Source organism: Anas acuta, chromosome 16 (assembly GCF_963932015.1).
Source record: "Anas acuta chromosome 16, bAnaAcu1.1, whole genome shotgun sequence".
Taxonomy (NCBI): Eukaryota; Metazoa; Chordata; class Aves; order Anseriformes; family Anatidae; genus Anas; species Anas acuta.
The window spans coordinates 11,366,677-11,386,784 of NC_088994.1; the positions used below are offsets into that span (position 1 = coordinate 11,366,677).

General features: G+C 38.0%; 1 long non-coding RNA gene across 1 annotated transcript in view; it reads right to left on the reverse strand.

Moving 5' to 3' along the window:
* Positions 1-699: 699 nt before the first annotated feature.
* Positions 700-20,108, reverse strand: part of LOC137865601 (uncharacterized) — a 41,148-nt gene continuing 21,739 nt past the window's right edge. Inside the window, exon 4 of the long non-coding RNA XR_011102014.1 lies at positions 700-3,150. This is a non-coding gene — a long non-coding RNA (uncharacterized lncRNA). The remainder of the gene's footprint in view (positions 3,151-20,108) is intronic.

Sequence of the window (20,108 nt, forward strand, 5' to 3'; positions counted from 1 at the left end):
GGAGCATCCATCATAATGCAGTTCCAAAAACGTGGATTATAAAATATCTATGAGAGACTTACCTGAATGTAGCTTTAACCCTAGCAGTTTAATAAATGGTTAGAAAAGATCATTTCATTGTAAACTCTTTACTGAAAATATATAGACCAATTATGATAAACATATGTTTAAAGTAATCCTTTAAAGTAATTGCTTTTGTAATGGGTATTGTAGAGTCTCTGTGCTATATATTCTATTAGAACTAAGCACAAAACTTATATTTGCTAGTGCATGTTATCCCTTGCTTACTGGTATATCAACTTTTTCGTATACCAGTAATATACCTTTGATTGAAGAACCACGCTTAAAATATCTACATTATTTTTAACGCTTCAGTGGATCCCAGTGTCCTCATTTCTGATCAGGGCTTCATTCAACTAGCTTCTTCACAAACACAGAGATGCAGTCCACAGTGTGTGGTTAACAGGAAGAAGAATGTGCAATTTGCAGATACTTGCAGTGTTCTCAGTTCTACTGTGCTCACCTGCCCCTAACCCAAGAATCATTAGAAGGCAACTCATTTAAATTCATTTTCTTTTCAAAAATAGCTTGTCAAATTACTACATGTTCTCTGGAACTACCTCTGGCCAAATATAGTACAAGTCCATAAAGTTTAGCCTGTTTATTTTTTCAAGGTTTAAAAAATAAGTGCTTCACTTATCTTCTGGTTTATTGAGTATCTCAAGACATCACATGGCCTGTAAATCACAGATCAACTCTGAATAGCTTGATATTACAAATAAAATAATTCTCTACTCTTATAAAACAGTCCTAAAACATTTTAAGAAAGCAAAAACAACATAACACATTGCCTGGAGACCCCCATCTAAACCACTGTCTCCAAATAATTTCAATTTCTAGACAACACATTTTCAATCACTACAGTAACTCTCAGGCTGCATTCATCTGTTCCAGAAATTCTTGTACTCACTTTCAGTTCAAAGCTCAAATTCCCTGTTTTTTGTGTATTCAGTGTTGCTTCTGGCTCAGTGTCATACAGTCGTACTCAAAAGTAGAGTCAGATGGGAAAAACAACTCAGTAATTAACCAGCGATTTGTAGAAGAGGTAAAATATCTTCATAGTAGGGGTATAATGGAATCATTACTGAAAGCTGCCTAAAAGCACTACATGAAAACAGAGAGAAAGATGTTTGACCTCAACCATACCAATTGCACAAATAAAGCCTTAATAATAGCTTGCAATCACACTTGGCTGGGCATTATTTCCCAGACACGCAAGGTCTGCATTACAGGGCCAGAAGCAATGACTCACTCTGCCAGCTGCTGTGAAGGCACAGGGCAGCTTGTTATTCTGTCATAAGTTGTTTTGTGCATGCTGTAAAAGCTTCTATACATCTGATCCCTCAAGAAAACATTCTGTCTCTGTAAGCAAAAAGGTAGATAGTTTTCCCATTTCTGAAACATCATTTGAAGTTATTTTTTAAGGTGGAAAAAATATCTTTTATTCAAAGAAAAAAGAGTACTCAAAGGTCTTCTCTTCTTAAAGACATGACCAAAAAAAAAAAAAAACAAACTGGGCAGGGGGTGGGGGACTGAACACTTTACACCCAGTGGCAATATAAATGCATACATTCCGTACTGTGTGCATCTGCATCCATCAGCACTGCAGGCTGTGTATCACTGTGCAGTTCTGAACTTTAAAAGAAGCACACGATGCTAAAAGCCTTTAGGTCTTTTCTATACCAGCTCTTGCCTAGAACATCAGCTGTTAAATTTTCACAAGTTGAAAGTGGAAATTGGAAAACCAGCCTTCCATTATATCTTTTTGAGAGGTATGATACTGGTCACAATTTTAGCAAAAGGCAGAACTTTATCTGCAATGCCTCTTCGAAGTTCGGAAATGAGCAATCATAATTTTGCAATTGTTTTAAACATTACACAACTTCTCCGAACATCTTAATTTTTCACAGTTTGTCTGTGCTTCTCATAGATTGGCTTACCTTAGGCAATTTCTAGGATTCCTTGTTTCTGAACTGCCTGAAGATCAGCCTCTCTTTTGACATGATGACATTGCTGAGTCTGATCCTGGATAGCACCCAGACTTTTAGAGGAGCAGTCTATGTTGGAAATATTTTGCAATAGCTTCTTAAACATTCAGAGGGAAATTGGCAATATATCATGTTGCAAAGTTTAAGATAAGGGTCTTAGTTTTTCTGACAAGTATCATCTGGCCCTTCAGTCTGCTCCTTTCAGTAAGCAAGTAAGGCAGCACTCAATCTCTTCAGAAAAGCTACTGCTGTTTTCAGTAGTTTTCAAGATTTCTGATTTTCCACTGACATTCTCTTCAGATCACATACTACATTCACAGCTCTTCAATATCTTAGGAAAATTGTGTGAGATCTAGTGCAGTTCAAAAGCATGTACTTGTACATGTCTCTCTAAAGAGGTAAAATCTTCTTGCTTGAGGGTATGAGCTAGCCACTATATGCCCAAGGTTAGGAAAGATTGTCCCTTTAGGGCATACAAATCCAGGATTGTCTGCTGTACAATTTCCTTTTAACATTTTCATTTTGGGACTGACCACTGTCAGAAGTATGTTTTGGACTAGCTGGCCCATAGTCATTCCAATGTAATGGCACACTTCTAATCTTAGCTTTATAACTGGTTTATTTGTAGTTTTATCAGATGTGCTGTCCTCTCATGCTATAATGAACTTCAAAACTTTTAGCTTCCACAAGAAAAGTAAGTTTGTTCTCTGGGGTTAGCAACTGAGGTTTGGGCATCATCTAACACCAGTTTCTCCAGTGCCACATAAAATAACATGCTACAGATGAGTAATATCTGAGCTTTGAAGCTTAAGTTTCTGGTTACCTTCTTCAGAACTAGGGTACTTGAAGAAATAATTTTGCAGATTTTGGCAAAAGTAGTATGATTGTTCCACTCTGGAGCTTAGTGCATTTTCTATTTATCATCTTGAGACTGAAGATGCAGAGGAAGCAAGTTGCGGAGGGGCAGTTCTCACATAAAAGGACTATTGTAGCATTGCAAAATTACATGTGACCCAATTCTGAGTACAAAGCATCAGGAAAGTGAAAAGATGTCTGAGATGGCAAATTCACAACCAGAAAACTTCAGACGTTTTCCTGAAACCTAAAAAAAAAAAAAAAAAACAAAACAAAAAAACAGAATGAGTGAGAGGAAAAGACACTGAATGAAATTACCCTGAAACTGTTTATGATTAAATCCTAGCAACAAAGCATTGAGGTACACCTTCAGTTAAACTAGGAATATGTGTAGAAGAATGCCATCTTAGTTGTTCACAACAGCTGAATGCCTAAATCAATACATACAATTGAGTTCATGTAATAACATTTATCATGCTTGTTATTTATGTCAACAGTTAGACATGATCTGTTCTGATCTAGTCTTATCTGTTCTTATTCTGGCATGATGCAGACTAGTACAAATCACATTTCTTTGCAACACTGCTAGAACATGAAAATCCAGTACTAATTATGCAACTATAAATAAATACTGTGAATGGAACAATTAGAACTACATATCCCTAAGCTTCTCCACATCAAAAATATGGTAGATATCTGTTTGTATTTGAACACACAATAAAAGCAAATCCTTGAGAAGTCACAGATTTTGCAAGTCTCTCCATTTGCAGCTACATAAAATTTCAGACTGTAATGTTTGTTGTGTGTTTAAACCTGATACAGATGCACCTGGAAACAAGAAGACAGCTGAGGCACATATAACTGCTCCCCTGCGCCTGACCTCAGTAGTAGCTTTGCTGGAGTAATGTGAAACATTTCAACATATGAGCCAGTTTGTGTGTGAAGATGTCTTCATGTCATGGCTTTCAGGTAAGTTTCTCTTTAAGATTTTAAATAATTTTAAAAGGCTTTCAGATGTTGCCCCATTGCATACCTATCCAAACATTTAACGCTTTTGTAGTGACCTGTAGAACCTAAGGTAATAAAGTAGAAGGGTTAAGAAGAAAGAATAATAAAAATATATTTACAATTATTAGTTTTTTATGTCACATAAAGAGTGTTTTATCTATAATACAACATACATATATTTCTCTAATGGTACCCAGTTTGCACCTCACTTAGTAGCACAATATAGTTCTATAATTTAACACAGATATCAGAAAAGATACACATAAATCTGAGTCATAAACACTCCCCCAAATGCAACACCATAAAGAATCTTATGACATCAAAATTACAATGTAGTGGGCAGTACTTTGTGGTCTCTGTGGTGCCTGCAAAGAAAACCACAAAGCTTGTAACATTTGTAGTCTCTCATTCATTCAGACACTGGTTCATTCAGGTCTCCCTCACTCACCCACATCGCTGACCAGCTGCTAAGAAGCTTGCCATGTGATGAGATAGGGCCTTATAACAGGCCAAGTTCCTTTCAAAGCTTTACAGAGAAATAGACCGCTACTACTTGCACCAACACTGGCAGAAGTGCAGGTGTGAGTGTTATCAGGGATGTAGTCATTCCTATTATTTACAAACAGGACAAACTTTTTGTTGAACCTCTTTCCAAACCCATGTTTTTACCTTTTTCACAGAATCACAGAATTTCTAGGTTGGAAGAGACCTCAAGATCATCGAGTCCAATCTCTAACCTAACACTAACAGTCCCCACTAAACCATATCCCTAAGCTCTACATCTAAACGTCTTTTGAAGACTTCCGGGGATGGTGACTCCACCACCTCCCTGGGCAGCCTGTTCCAGTGCTTAACAACCCTTTCAGTAAAGAAGTTCTTCCTAACATCTAACCTAAAACTCCCCTGGCGCAACTTTAGCCCATTCCCCCTCGTCCTGTCACCAGGCACGTGGGAGAACAGGCCAACCCCCACCTCTCTACAGCCTCCTTTAAGGTATCTGTAGAGAGCGATAAGGTCGCCCCTGAGCCTCCTCTTCTCCAGGCTGAACAAGCCCAGCTCCTTCAGCCGCTCCTCGTAGGACTTGTTCTCCAGGCCCCTCACCAGCTTCGTTGCCCTTCTTTGGACCTGCTCAAGCACCTCGATGTCCTTCTTGTAGCGAGGGGCCACTCTGTTTTGCCCTCTGTTGTATTATTGCCTGCCATATCTCCTGCCAGATTGTCCCCACAAATGAGGGAAAATTTCCTCATTGCACACCAAACTACATACTAACATGAAAGGAGATATACTCCCTCTAACTGCTAAAATTCACTAGCCTGAACATTTGCAATTTAAGATAATTCTGCTGTGCCTTACACTAGCAATGCAAAAAAACGGCAGTTTTATGCCAATGAAATCACAATAGATAGTCAAAATCATTTTGCAGGAACTTTTTCTCTGATTCATCAGAAATAATTCTCTATCCTACACATATTTTGATTTCAAGCATAGATTACAGTTAGTATTTCATACACTATGGTGTCTACTCTGAGATCTTTAGATCAGAAACACAGGAAGCTTTTAGTCAATGAAAAAAGGAATGTACACAAATGCAAGTGTAGAAATGTATGGTATTATGTCTCTCAGTTCTCCAGGTGACCTTGCTCTTCTCTACATTAAATCTAGAAAGTTCAAAATAGCTGCAGGTGGGCTAAATATTTTTGTATACATCTTGTAGGTTTAGAAGTATTTGCTTCCCTTTACTTTGATTTCAGAAAAGTTGAAATTTTTAGGCATTCTTTTCTTGTCTTTTACTGATGAAACACTTCTGTGGCTGCCTTGCTGCTTCCAGCAATATTGTTTTTTTTCTTCTTTTGTTTTGTCTCCTTCTCAAATGTGCTGTCCTTTGCCACACTGTTTATTGTTTCATAATTTTAAGATGAATTCATGGAACTGAAAACAAAGTGATTCATATGCAGGATCTTCCCAAGGTCAAAGCTAAAACCAACTATAACCAAGAGTATGATTTTTCAGGGCCCACATGCTGGTAACGATGTCTCACCAGTCAGAAGCAGGGAGCAACGCAAGCTTTTCGACTTCACACCAATGTTGAAGGTTACTTCAAAAGTTCCTAATTCAGAATTTCCAACAAAAAGTCTGCCAAATCTAAGCATAATATTTCTGTTCAGAACCAGTTTCTGGTGTGCTAACTCAAGCTGACTGGCACAGTAGCCCTCAAAAAGGCCAGTGGAACACGGTGGAACAAATCCCGAAGGCGGCATGCAGCATGACTAACCCCATCAGGCTATATCTGTGTTGCATTAGGAGCAGAGGAGCAGAATGGGAGCTGGATTTCCCAAGCCCTGAAATTTCTGTATATGAGAATTTTCTTGTGTAATCTGTTGCTATTCTAGCAACAGGACTTTCTGTTTCCACTTGTCTTTGAAAAGAACAAAACCAACAAAACAAAGCAAAGCCAGTATTTATGCCAGTGACCTGACTGGATCTCTCACATCCCAGATAAGCACATTAAATGGGTACATTTTTTACTATTGGAAAAATATATTTCAAATTACCTTGTGCACATTTATCTTAGCAGAATAAAGCAGAAAGGAAATCAATACAATTAGGCAAACATTATTGTCAACTGATTTTCTACATCACTTGGATTCAGGTAAAACTAGAACAAGAAGTAAAAATTACTCTCAACTGCTTTGAGAAGAATGAATATTAGGGAAGAAGGGGGAAGGAATTTAAAACTCCAAAATAAAAATAAACTCTAATCCAATACACACTACAGCTAAAATTTGATCAGCTGTTGAGGATTTCTATGAAACAGAGAAGTATCTTTATTCTAAAGATTATCCTGTTCTTTTCCTGCAGACAGCCCTCTTCAAGGCATTTTCTTCACACAAAAATGCCTTGTATTGATAATGAAATTCAGTGACAAACCTATGGGTTCTCCAAAGACAGATTGCACCTTTTGGTGAATTATTGTGTCTCCTAAAATGTGAACACAGACCATTTTGCTCAACAATTCAAACAGATGTCAGGAACATGGTAGGTTTATGCATACTATTTCTTTTGCATAACACAGACTTCAGTAACATGCAGAAGTATCTCTTTTTAAAATGGACTTTTTATTAATTTTTCCAAGATTCAACACCATAATTCAAGTAATATAAAAGACACAAAGCTCTGAAATCACACAAAGAACTCCAATAAGCTGCTATTACGCCTTGAAATTTATGAGATTCATATAAAGCTCTTTGTATTACAGAAACAATTTTACCAAGATTGCATACAAAGTTTGATACTTAAGTCTGACTGTGTTCCATTATTCTCTGTTAGAAAGCACTGCTTGGGTATTTTTCTTCAGCATTAAAACAAATTTGACAGAATTCAGTGATGCATAGAGTCAAACAATCATCCTTTTACCTTCAAAGAATCTTCAATCTGACCCCTAAATCTACACTTCTGACAAGGGAAGTGAAAGGGTAGAACATAGCCTGGTGGTGACAATGAAAGGAAATTGATTGTTAATATGAAATAGGTCACCTTTATGACTATGTGTCAACTGCAAGCGAGTGATAAATGCCTAGAAGCAATGTTTTGCCCTACAGATGTATGAGTGATACATGAAAATTTTCAATCAGAAGCTGCTTGCTTAAAAGCAAAAGAACATAATGAAGAGGAAGTGGTATCTGACCTTTAGAGGGGAGAAAAATGCAGAGGGGTTGTGTAGCTGACTGATACTTTTGTAAAAACTAAAATTAAAAGTTCAAGCTGTACTAGTCATACTGGGACGTGTTCTTTTTCTTTTACAAATCACTATTTTACCTGTCATGTCCAAGAAAACATTAGTCAATATGCCAGGAAGGGTAGAGAGAGTCAGAATAACACCTTCGGACTCTGTAAGTATAGACATTTCTTTATTCTTACACTTTTTTTTTTCTTTTTTTTTTTTTTTTATGACAGTGCATGCATCACATGCTGTCTGTATAAATAATAAACAAAGGTAAATCTATCTATTTACTTTTTCTCACACTTTGCCCATCTTAACTAACTACATCCTATACTTGGTAGGATGTGGATGTCTCCTGTTGTCTGCCTACAGAGCAAACACAACAGTTTCCTCCTATGGGCTGCTGGGAGAGAGAGGTGGAGCATTTCTCTGAAGCTGGGAGATGCTCAAGGAAGGAAAGGCAGGGAGCACGGTGAAGTGAGTTCCTACTAAACCAGGCTCTCTATTGCCCTCAAACTGGATGGTCTCTTCTTCTATGGGACTTAAATTATACCAGTTGTCAAGAACAAAAAAAAAAAAAAAAAAAAAGTCTACAGATTAGTAGCTCAGAATTAATCAGCTGCAATCAGCCTCCTGTCATTCTACTCCCACAATATTGAAAGCCCTTTCAAAGAATCAGTGCCTTGGAGCTCTGGATAATCATCATTTAATATCTGAAACCACCATTCAGAAGATAGGTATCTATCAACATGTCACTTTACATACTAATAAAACAATTCTTCTATTGTACCTGAACTTAAGAATCTCAAGGTGTCTCGGAAACAGTAAGCCTTTAGATTCTCATGGGATTCTTGTGATTTCAAAATGAAGAGTTGATTTCTGGGCCTCAGTGGTTGCCTGACTTCTGGAAGGAATTCAGTTCTGACCAGTGAAAATTAAATCTCTTTAAAGTATATTTAGTATAATGCTTAAAATTTGAAACATGAAAAGCAGTCATTTACCTTTAAATTTTAGCCCTGGTCTGTCAGTAGTTACTAACACTGTCTGCTGGATCATATTAGACATCGAGCTTCCAGAGAACACAATATATATCACATGCAAACAGAATTTGTAAAATGTTTTATGCTACTTGATCATAACCTCAAAAAAAAAAAAAAAAAAAAGTATTGATTAAATTCAACATATAAAGAAAAAAATGCTAATGACATTAGCATGACATAATCTTTTTTCTGTCCAGAATGACTTTTGTACATTTTTTGTATTCTAAAATACAGGATTAACTGCATCTGTTGGATCAATACCATAAAGTAGCAATACTGTCTTCCATAAACACCCAGTCAGTTTTATGAACCAGGTTATTAGTAGTTAAATATTTAAAGATGTTTGCCCTTTGGATCTCACTTTGATGCTTGCAGCCAGAAAATACTGTCTTCCAAACCCACTTCCAAGCTCCTCAGTGTGGGAGGAAGATTTTGAACCAGTTCAAGAGCAAAAGTAATTTTCCATCCTTCTAGACATAAAAAGAAAAACAAGAATGTATTCAAAAACAATACTGTACATTTTGGCTCATTAGAGATTGTTTTCAAGGAATGATGCAGAATGAACCACATGACAACAGGCACAACAAAGTTGAAAGGACATAAAGTTAGGCGTAAGGGTTTGGTTATTGCATACAAGAGTCAAAAATACACAAATAGCACAGCACAAGAGTGAATCAGCCAGCTGTGCTTCCTTTCGTAGTGTCATTTTTTGCTTCATGACTTTCTCTTTCCTCTGCAGTGTTTGGCACCCTGTCTTTCTCTGTGTTTTAAGTGCATTATGTTTCTTCATCTTCCCCACAATTTGGTTTTTTTTTCCCCTCTTCCTCTCTCCTCCGTTTTGGATGTTTAAAAATAAATGTGAATTAAGAAGGATGTCTTCCCCTGCCAGAGACCATCTGCTGTAAGATACCCCTTGAAAAACTATTTCAATGAAATTAAAGTCCTTATGGACTGGATATCCACAAACAGGGAGAGCATAGGCAGCAGCAGAAACAGAGCTGTTTTTCAAGAGGATTCAGGAGCTGATCCAAGAGTCCCAGCTATGTCTGTGGGAGGTAGAAGGTTGATGGTAGCACTGTTACATGGGTCACCTGGCCCTTTCATCCAAACTAGGGGCAATGCAGCAGTGCCCAAGGAACAGTGTCTATAACCTTGAAGTAGGATCGGTTCCCTGCAACTGTGCCCGTTTCCCCATGGTGCTGTTCAACACTTCAGGCTGTGCACTCAAGTACAGCAGTTTGTTTCAACCAACCAACAGTTACACTGCACCCAAATTTTAATAGACTTAAGTCCTGCCTGATTTCCTATCATAATAACTGAGGAACAAACTTGTTCAGCGAGCACCTGACAGCTGAGGAGGACAAGGCTGGTGGAATTCACAAAGTCAGAAGTACAAATGTTAGCCAGAACCTCCAGACAGCCTCCCAGAGCCACCAAGCATAGGTCCTATCCCCATAAACAAGGACATGTTTATCTAGTTTGTAGTCCTCATGATTGGTACCTAGCTACATCACACAGGAAGCAAACCAATCTGGTCATACATTGCACTAACCGTATTCATAAATTAAATAATAAACACACATCCCAACAGACTTTCATTGTCTTCAAAACACACTGCACTATATTTTAATGAAAAAAAATATGCATGCAATTAGATGTTTACAATGATTTCACAGGCAAAAATGTAGTGTGACGCACAGTCATCTCACTGGCTAGTGGTAACGAGCTTGTCGCCATAACAAATCAGCAAATCTGTAACAGTGTACAGCTATCTGTACACAGCCAGGTTTTAAAATAAGAACAGAAATATAAGTGCTTTATACAGTGTCATATCAAACCCACAGAAAGTAGTCAGTACTAGTATTTATGTGAAGTCAAAGTTAATTAAGACACCAAAAGAATGCTTTTGTTTCCCTAAGAATTCTCCATCAATTTATTTCAATTTAAACATATCATTAGTTCTCCCTCAAAAAAAGCAAAGAAAAAGAATTGATCTTTATGTCACTCAGAATCACATTATCTTACAAGCATAATTCACATAAAACAAATTAAGAGGCTGATCAAATGCTCTGTTAACGTAACTCTTTAATAATAATATCACTTAGATCTTAAACTGCTTAATTAGATTTTAGTCATCGCAATCAACAGCCTCATTGAAACTTCATTTATAATTTATAATCTCTTTGCATTTTACTGTTCAGTTTAAAAACAACATTAACAACAAAAGCCAACAGTAAGTAGAAAAAAACAACAGCTACTATAAAAACCAAGGTGATTTATAGAGATGTTGCACCAGTTAGGTTTTGGGATTAACTTATTTCCTGGTTCACCAAACATCAATGGAAATATTTCAATTGGCTCAAATGGGTTCATGATTTTCCCTCAGGAAAAATACATTTGGACTTTGAACACAAATCTAGATCCAGCATTTTACATTTGACCACAAATCTAAACTGAATAAAATAAAATAAAATAAGCTGTGCTTTTACTGAGAAAGTTGAAAAATGAAATGGATCTTTGAGACATTTAATGCCTAAGCATTCAACTCAGCTTCCATTCATTAGTTAGATTTTTATAGATAATGAAGATGTAAAGAGTAGGCCTAGCCAAGGCAACATTTGCTGTTGTGAAGTAGATATTTAAAGAAAAGGGCGTTTGCTTAAACAAAGTAAAAATGCATTCTATAAAGAATTTATGCACATTTGAACACAACCATATTTACAGATAATGTTGTTTGTTTTTTTCTGACTGCAGATAGAAATAGGTCATCCAGGGTCAGATGACACACTTTTTTTGGATAAACCATAATTTTATCTGCAATGGCAAAGTACCACCTTGGGCCTGGTCTGCCAGAAACAGAGCTCCATATTTGATACCACTCACCCCACAGATAAAGGGGAATATTACAGCTCCAGGATTTTGGATAAGATTTATGAGGATTGAGGTACCTTTTCGAACATTAAGATATTAGCTGTTCAACAAGACGGGCATTTTCCTCTTATTGTTATTATTTTAATAGCCAGATCTTTATCTTTCTGTTATTGCAAGATTATGTATTTATAATTATACTCCATTTAAAGAAGCTTTGATGGGTTAGCATGTTGGTATCTCCTCTATAACTGGCTTATCTACTTAAACTGAACACATTTCACTAACTTCTTCCTAGCAGAGCCCAAAACAGACCCCAGCAGAATTTTAACACCCATCCCTCTAGAGCAGTCTGCTGATATGCTCAAAATATATGTGTAAACTAGCAGGCATCTGCTAAGCTACTAGTGAAGTATCCAGTAAGTAAATAAATGCATCTGGGTTGCAGCCACCAAGATTTATAACACTTTTCCTTGATTTCCTTTTTCACACTACAGTAAATACAGTAATGGTGCTGGCTAATAAACAGCCATAAATCTGCCTTCCTGTTTTTATGATGTTTGCTGATTGAAAAGTAATGCTGTGAAACTGATGAAGTCAGTGACTATGAATGCAGGAAGGCTTTGTGGGCTTTTGGGGGTTATGTTTTTAGTATATTTGAAACAGTTCATTTTGCAGGACTTTTCCACTCCCACATCAATAAGTTGGGGGTTTCTCATAACCTTCACCCCCTCTATTTTCCATATGCTGTAAGCTAGATTTTTACTCCTAATAAATTAAGCAGATCCACTGCAGATGTGGAATAGAAGAGGAGGTCTGGAGTTTTTTTGGACATGGCCTCTCACCAACAACTTAATTCAGTTCCCATTAAGTCAATGGAAAAACTCCTGTAGACTTTCATGACAGTTGAATTGGGCTTCTGTTGCTTCCTTCCACACAATTTCTTTCATACCCTCTCAGCCATCCTTGAAGAACCAGGACAGTTTAGGAACAGTTGTATACAACACACATCTGTTTTTACAACTCAGTTAACAGAGCACTGCAGGAAACTCCTAAAAATACAGGAAACTTTGCACTCAGGATCTCTGCAGGCATAGCATGGCAGAAGCATGCCAGACATCACCCCTATAGGAATATTCATCCTGTTTCTGTCAACATCTCAAATTTTGCCGAGTCTAGTGGGGCTGTCCATAAAAGTCAGACATTTCTTTCCAAGGGATGTCACTTTTGGGAAAAGTGTAGAAATACCATATTTTTTTCTCAGACTTTTCTTGGTGATAGTAAGAGAACTGAATCGAAGCAAAAGTGGAATAATTTAACAATTTTATCTTTAGCTGCTCTGGAGACAACTTATTTTATCAACTGAAGGCCTGTCACTTCCCTAAGTTCGAAGTACTACACACTTCTTAGGGGTAGCCTAAATGTTAATTACAGCAGTTTGCCATATCCAAGATGTCAGATGATGGTCACAGGAAATTAGCTGTGTCTATACTTCTAAAGAGGAGCAATAATGTTTTTCCTTCCTACCAATGAGAAGACAGACTGTTGATGCCTGCAAAAGTGGGTACTTTCTTAGCAAGTTATCTGGTCTTACCTGTGCACGTTGTTGCCTCCTTCCCTCTTTCCAGATGCACGACTTTTAGGAAAGTTAAAAGTGTTTTCCATCAAACAAAACAATTAAGTGAGGCCTAGCTATGCTGACCTGTAAAAGTACTTCCAGGTAGAAGATTAATTTCATTTTGACAAACTTTATCCTGTCTAGCAGCTAGGACTACCAGCTTTGCAGACTGACATAAAATCCCTCAATACAAAGGCAGAGGTGAGACTTCATGATTGCCTAAACAAGAAACCCCATTATTTTATATCCCTAAGAGGCCATGCTAACTACAGTCTTACTCATGCCCTCAAAATAAAACAGATACTAATACTAAAGGAGAAAATCTTCAAATCAGAGCTACACCGTGAGAATGCCCGCAGAGATTGCAAAAGCCTCTCTCCATCCCAGCTATTATTACCTCCTCAGAGCCGCACAAGCCCAGTGACTCCTACACCCACAAGACAGGTGAATTGGCACGAACCCATCAGAGTTCACAGAACAGGGAACATCCATTTTTATTCCTTTTTTCAGATACTTAAGAGAAGAAAACATGCAAAACAAGCAGGTGTAAGAACGATGCAGATGGAAAAAGCCTTCTTTTTGAACATGAGAACATTTCACCTTCTGTAACCAAATTATATTTTAGCCAATATTATTTAAGACAGGCTTTAAACTGTACATCAGTACAACCATTGGTTTTATTCATATTTCACAGGAGGAGAAAATAAAACTGTAAATTTCAAGTGCAAAAGAAAAGCCATCACTGCGTAGCTCTGTAACACTGAAAGGTCAGTTCTAGTCTTCCTTTTTCCCTAGTATTCCAAGTTTCTAATTTCTCTGCTGTACATGGATCTCAAGTCCCATTTTTATTAGTGCTAAAATAGACTGTTCCCCCACTGTCACACCATCTGTCTCCTTTTCCTCCTGCCTGCCAGTATACAGAACATCTAGGAGTTGTTCTGAAAAGAGAAATAAAAGGAAAAAAAGAAAACTGTATTGTTTTGGTCACACACTCTGCTGGCAGCACCGTGTTTCCAGCAGTGACTGTCTTCACAGAGGGACACATTCAGCCTCTGCCAGCCCATGACACACATTTACTTAAAAAAAGAAATAAAAATCTTGCTGGTTTGGAATGAGGAGATGAGGAGAAATGTGATTTCCTTTCTGCTCTCCCACTGTGTGATTTCAGAGAAGGGCAACTCCTCCCAGTATCGGTGCTGCCTTGTTGCCATTTCAGGTCCTGTATCGGAAATTTCTCCTGACAAATTTCTGATTCAGCCTGAGCCTGAATCAGCAACAAGACCTGTTCACAGTACGCACCAAGAATGGGCTTTCCAGAAAGTGACAGAAAACACAATATGGGCTGTTGCTGCCTTTTTAAAATGTACTTTGACTTTAAATCTACAAACGCTTTTTTTGTCTTTTTAATATAGACACCAAATTCTCTTTTTTCCCCATATTATAACGACCCTCTGTATCAGTAGCACTCTTAGAGGTTGAAAATTCCACTATATACTCAAGACAGGATAGACTAAAACATCCTAAGGGCATAACAGGGCCAAAAGGCTCTTTTTATGAGTAGTGTCCTCATGTATAGCTTTACACTTGCCTACCACAGAAATAGCTGTAGATGTTTTTCTAAGGGGAATGAACATCCCCCAGGTCCTGTGGTGTGGGACTAGAAGAGTGAAAAGGAATGAGCACCACAATACTTCTGAAGTTGTCAGGATATATGACTTCTGTCCACTATATTTGGTACATAAAAGCTGATTCTCAAGTGAACATTAGCATCTGCTTAGTTCTTGGGTTGGTGAATGAATGCTCCAATATGCCTCCAATAACTCCCCTTCTTTGACTGCAGGATATTCAAATGCAATAAAAAACTAAGAGGCAGAGGAAGAAAGGATGGATAAACTAGCTTGAAAAGCAGAGAGAGGTGGAAGTTCTGGAAGCCATATTTTCCACTTGTCCATATGTGTGCACCCCTACTAATATAACTTGGTTTCACAGGAGCAAATCCCAGCACTATATGAATCTATTCCAGAACATGACAGCACCTCAGAGCTCAGATCAGGCAAAAGGGAAAGGGACGGTTTTGAGGAGCTTACTGTGAAGCTTTCTTTTGATTTTTATCCACTATCAGAGCAATGCTCCTTCATATTCTGTTTAATAGTCCCTGCAACATCTTGTTGTTTTTGTGTGTGTGTGTGTGTGTGTTTTTTTCCCCTCTCTGGTTTGAAAATGAATTTGCATTGAAGTTATTTGACATTTCAAACTTTTAAGATTTTTCATGTGAAAATAGCACCATCTGTAGGAGAAAACAGACCCAAGTTCATTAGAACATGTTTATTGTCAAGCCATTAAGCAGAGGTTCCCAATTCCCAAGAGAGTAAATAGATAATTTTCAAAGTATGCTCACGTTTTCTACTCCATTTTGCTACTCCAACTACCTCTGGCACAGTTCAGGGGGCAGTAGCCTGTACCCTACAACCCCTTAGCTCTCCCTTTGTGACAGCAGCTGAGCAGACCACTTTTGTCCCGACAGCAGTTCACTAATGACAACCGTCTTCTATGCTTATGTCCAGAGCCACAGTCGTGCAGACTCACTGACCTCCAAAAATTACAGCCTTCATTTTCCAGAAGGACTTGGGTCATGTTACGTGTCTAACACTGCAGTGCCGGGTCCTCTGCTGGGTAAGCTCTCATGTTCTTAAGGACCTGTGTTGACTGACACCATCCAAGAATTTGGATTTATGTTTATAGAAATAAGCTGTTTCCGGATACTGGAAATATTTTAGATTTACTAGTGAAGAGCTTTCAGTTTCCTAGCCTTTTAAAAATGTCAGTATGCCCAGCATCCCAGTTTACCACACATTTAGTTCCAATTTCTGACTTGTTTGTGGTCAGAAGATGAAAATGCTTTATATTAATCATGAAAATTAAACAACAAAAAAAAACTAATGGGAATCCATTATTGTGTCTAATTATTTGGAGCTATCCTCATCTATCATACCACATTGTCCTCATCTACTATTACTTGCAAATTCATTTACATTAGCATATGGTGGCACATCAGCCCAAAGTCTGCTGATCTCTCACAGAACTGACTTTCTATGTATTCAAAACATTTGGGAACTACCCGTATTGCCATAAATATAATTTCTAGACATGTGAAAGTAACTTCTAAACAATCACAAAATTTTACCGTAGCACATCAAAACTACAAGAAGTTTGAAATAGTAAATCAGGCATATTTTCTGAAATATAGTCCCTATGGACATAAATGAAGATTTTCTTATATTTAAAAAGTAGGCTTGGCTCTGCCAAAAGCATCTTGCATGAAATCAAGTCATTTCATTTATCTGAATTTCCAGGAGAAAAAGGTATTTCATACAAACCTCTTTCCTATTTCAGGCCCTACATGCTCTGGCCTGGGGACTCCAGCATCTTACGTCAGTAGTGGGATAATAATAGAGGTGAGGCAACCTGCTCCTCAGTCACATCCCTTTTAGAGATAAGGAAATAAAAACAAACATGGCTGGGCCATCGGAGCCTCTCTGTGATTCACCATTTTTATTGTATTATTTTTAAGGTATTTCTGTGGATAAAAAAAAAAAAAAAAAAAAAAAAAAAACAAAAAACAAACAAAAAAAAAACATTATAACTGTTTTTCCATATAGACTCAAGACCCCTCTACAGCTGCAACTATAGGCTAGCTATTTTAAATGAAGTGACAACATTTTGTGCCTGACACACTGGCACTGCATCACAGGTTTGATACTTCCAAGCCTCCTGTGCAATGCAAGCAGCTGAGGTCAGAAAACAACTGTGTGAAAAGATGTTCTAGCAGTGAACTCTGAGCACGGGCCTAGAAGATTGTTTGCTGGGTTTTTTAGAAGAAACTTGCCAGAATTATCCGTGTAAAAACAAACTCCCTTTTCTGCATGAAAATGAAGTCTCTGGCAGACAGCTGAAGCTTCATGGCGAGCCAGCGTGGGACAGTCTTTTATCTTTTCTTAATAATAATAATAACAGTTTAAAAAGCAACAAGCATCCATTCTTCAAATGCAAATGGATAAACAAATTTGCTAGCAAAATCACCTCTACCCAGCTGACACCCTGCAGACTATTTATTCTGTTTATTAACCCCTTTCACAGGTTTGCTAAGAAAATTCTAAACTTCTCTTCACAAACAACTACCAATTTTTATGCACAGATAACGATGCTCAACAGCCACATACGATAAATATTTACTCTTCTCATCCAACCACCACTAAGATGTTAACTTTGGTGCAAAATACCACTCGCAGTGGCTAACAGCATCCCTAACGTAACTCAAGAGTATTTTGCGCACTTAATGTGCATCACGTTTGGTACTATTTGTATCCTTCCCTCTAACCTCTTTTCCATTCACTTCCCTCTGTTCAGAAAAGCACAGAAAGGGCAGCATACTGAAAAGCTATTTAGCAATGGTGCTACAGAGCATTTTGCAAGGAGATGCCAGCAAATTCTTTGCAGCCTGTGAGCTGACTAGCACTTACGAGCATGGCATTGAGCTGGGGCTAATAAGCACTGGTGAGACACATGTCTGTTACTTCACATGTGTTCGCACGGCTTCTGGCTCTCTCAGGCAGGAGAGCAAACACCTTACTGTAACATATGATGCAGATACATCATAAGCCTTTGTGGGCATCTATACAGAATATATATAAAACTGAGTCAACAAACTAGACCTCACATTCCCATGGGAAATATGAGACACGAAGGAAATGTAAGGGAATGTTTTAATTTCCAGTATGTCACACAGAGAGCAGTGTACAGGGGCAGCAAAAATGTGTACAACTATTTGAAATGTCTTGTTATTTTCTAAAGTGATACAGATGAGAAATTATAATTTGGGGGCGGGAGGGTAAAAACTGAAATGAACACATAAGTGTTGCGAAAGAGTTCTTGGATATCTGAATGCAATTGACAACAAAAAGGGGCGGGGGGTGAAGCATGTAGAGACAAAGAAACCAATTCAAGCTTGATCCAGTGTCCACTAAGTCAGTGAGAGGCTCTCCACTTAATGCATACTGGAGCTGAGCCGTTAAGATCCCGTACACCCATGAGGGCAAGTTTATATCAGGCTATTGTTAGCAATATTTTTCAATTATTGCCTAGAAGAATCAGCTCCTTCAGTCAAGTTCCCTGACTGTTGGCCAAATTTAGTTCTAACATATGCATCCATTATCTTTCAATACAGCATACATATGCACCAGAGAATTTGGCTGCTTGGTGTGAATGATTAAAACATTCAATGAGAGAGGGAGCTGCATAAAGATTTAAAAGCTTATTAGTTCCATGTTCTCATTCAAACAGAAGACAAAACAGTATCTCAATTGACAAGAATACACTAGCAGTGAAGGCAACTATTCTGTGAGCCATTTGCTTTCTAAAGAGGAGAATAGAACTCCCGTTGCTAAAATCTCCCTGCAAAAATGTCACCACTCTGGGACTGAGTCCCACTTCTACCCTCATCTTGCTGGGCAACATCGTAAAACCATTAAAATACTCTGCTTAAAATACAAGGAAAGTCTGCTGGCTTTGGAAACATTTAGAGTTTAGATCTCATGCTGTTTAAGAGTTTACAGATAGTATACCTGGCTTCCTAGTAAGAATTTCATACAATCTTTTGAAAGGCTTTAAGGATGTACCATAGCATTTGTTGCTTTTAAACATACAAGCAGCATTTCAATTAGCCTAATAATGGTTTCCTAGGAGAACTGAAGATTCACTTGGAAACACTGCACAGATCAAAAAAGCTAGTCTTCAAGCAAATGTGTGCACGTAGGCTTGCTTCTGTCTTTCTTCATCAGAGAGTCAAAATGATATTATTTGTCCATAGACATTCCTCTTCTTAATTTAGCCTTCACATTTCACTCCAGTTTCTCCTTTATTTCTCAGCCATGACTGATGGCAGAATTTAAGACCCATCCTTGTTCACATTAACTACAGAAAATCCTTGTGCTTTTCTGCAAACTACCTGCAACACAATTGCACAAACTGGTAATTCAGTAGACATTCCACTTGGTGCTTAACTGTTGTGTTGGATCAGATAAAATTACCATGCCATTTTATTTGCCCATCCTTTGGGTGAAATGTGGAAGGGCATGTCTGTTATCAAAACACCATCAGCTTATTCCAGTGACACAGCTGTTACATATCATAATGGAAGATGACACCAAGCTGAACACATTAACCTGGCCGCAGAGGTTAGGAAGGAGTCATATGGTAAAAGGGCTCATTGGAAAAATCATCTAGCAATCCCAAAAAGCAAAATAGGTCTATTAGAAGAAGCACATGTAATGCGTTTCCCCCTAGTCCCAGCTGCTCCCCCCGGAAGTGATAATTTCTGTCAAGCCTGTAATGCAAAGGCAACTGCAACTGCTTTCAAAACTACACCAACTCCTCCCTGGGGAGTCAGAGGGTATGGAAAATCATTTTCCCCCAAATGCTCTTTTTGAAGCTACAGATTAAGAAGGAGGGGGGAGAGAGAATGAAAACCAAACCAACAAACTGTAGGTTCTGCTTCTTCCAAGATCTTACTGAGGGCTAGTCTCACATGAAATGTCATCTCGTTCCTTTTGAAAGATTGCTTTCTGCAGTTCATGAGCAAGGTTGATAGAATCAGTTTGCAGACACAGAATCCTGAGAGAGGGGCACTGAAAGCAGCAGCAGCTGCAAAATCAAGCCTTCAATGAATTGAACATGAAAAGCTTCAAGACAGCATCTATGCCAGGTGGCACTGGCTTTCAGTGAGATCTGGGCATAAAAATAAAATACATGCTGTTCTCATCAATGAAGCACAGGGAGTTTGTATTTAGTAAAAATTGTAAAATTGTTTAAACAGCCCAGAAGACATTAACCAGAGACTGTGATTTGTAGCAATCTGCCATTCCCTCATCTGTCCTTTTTCCATTTCTGGGTCT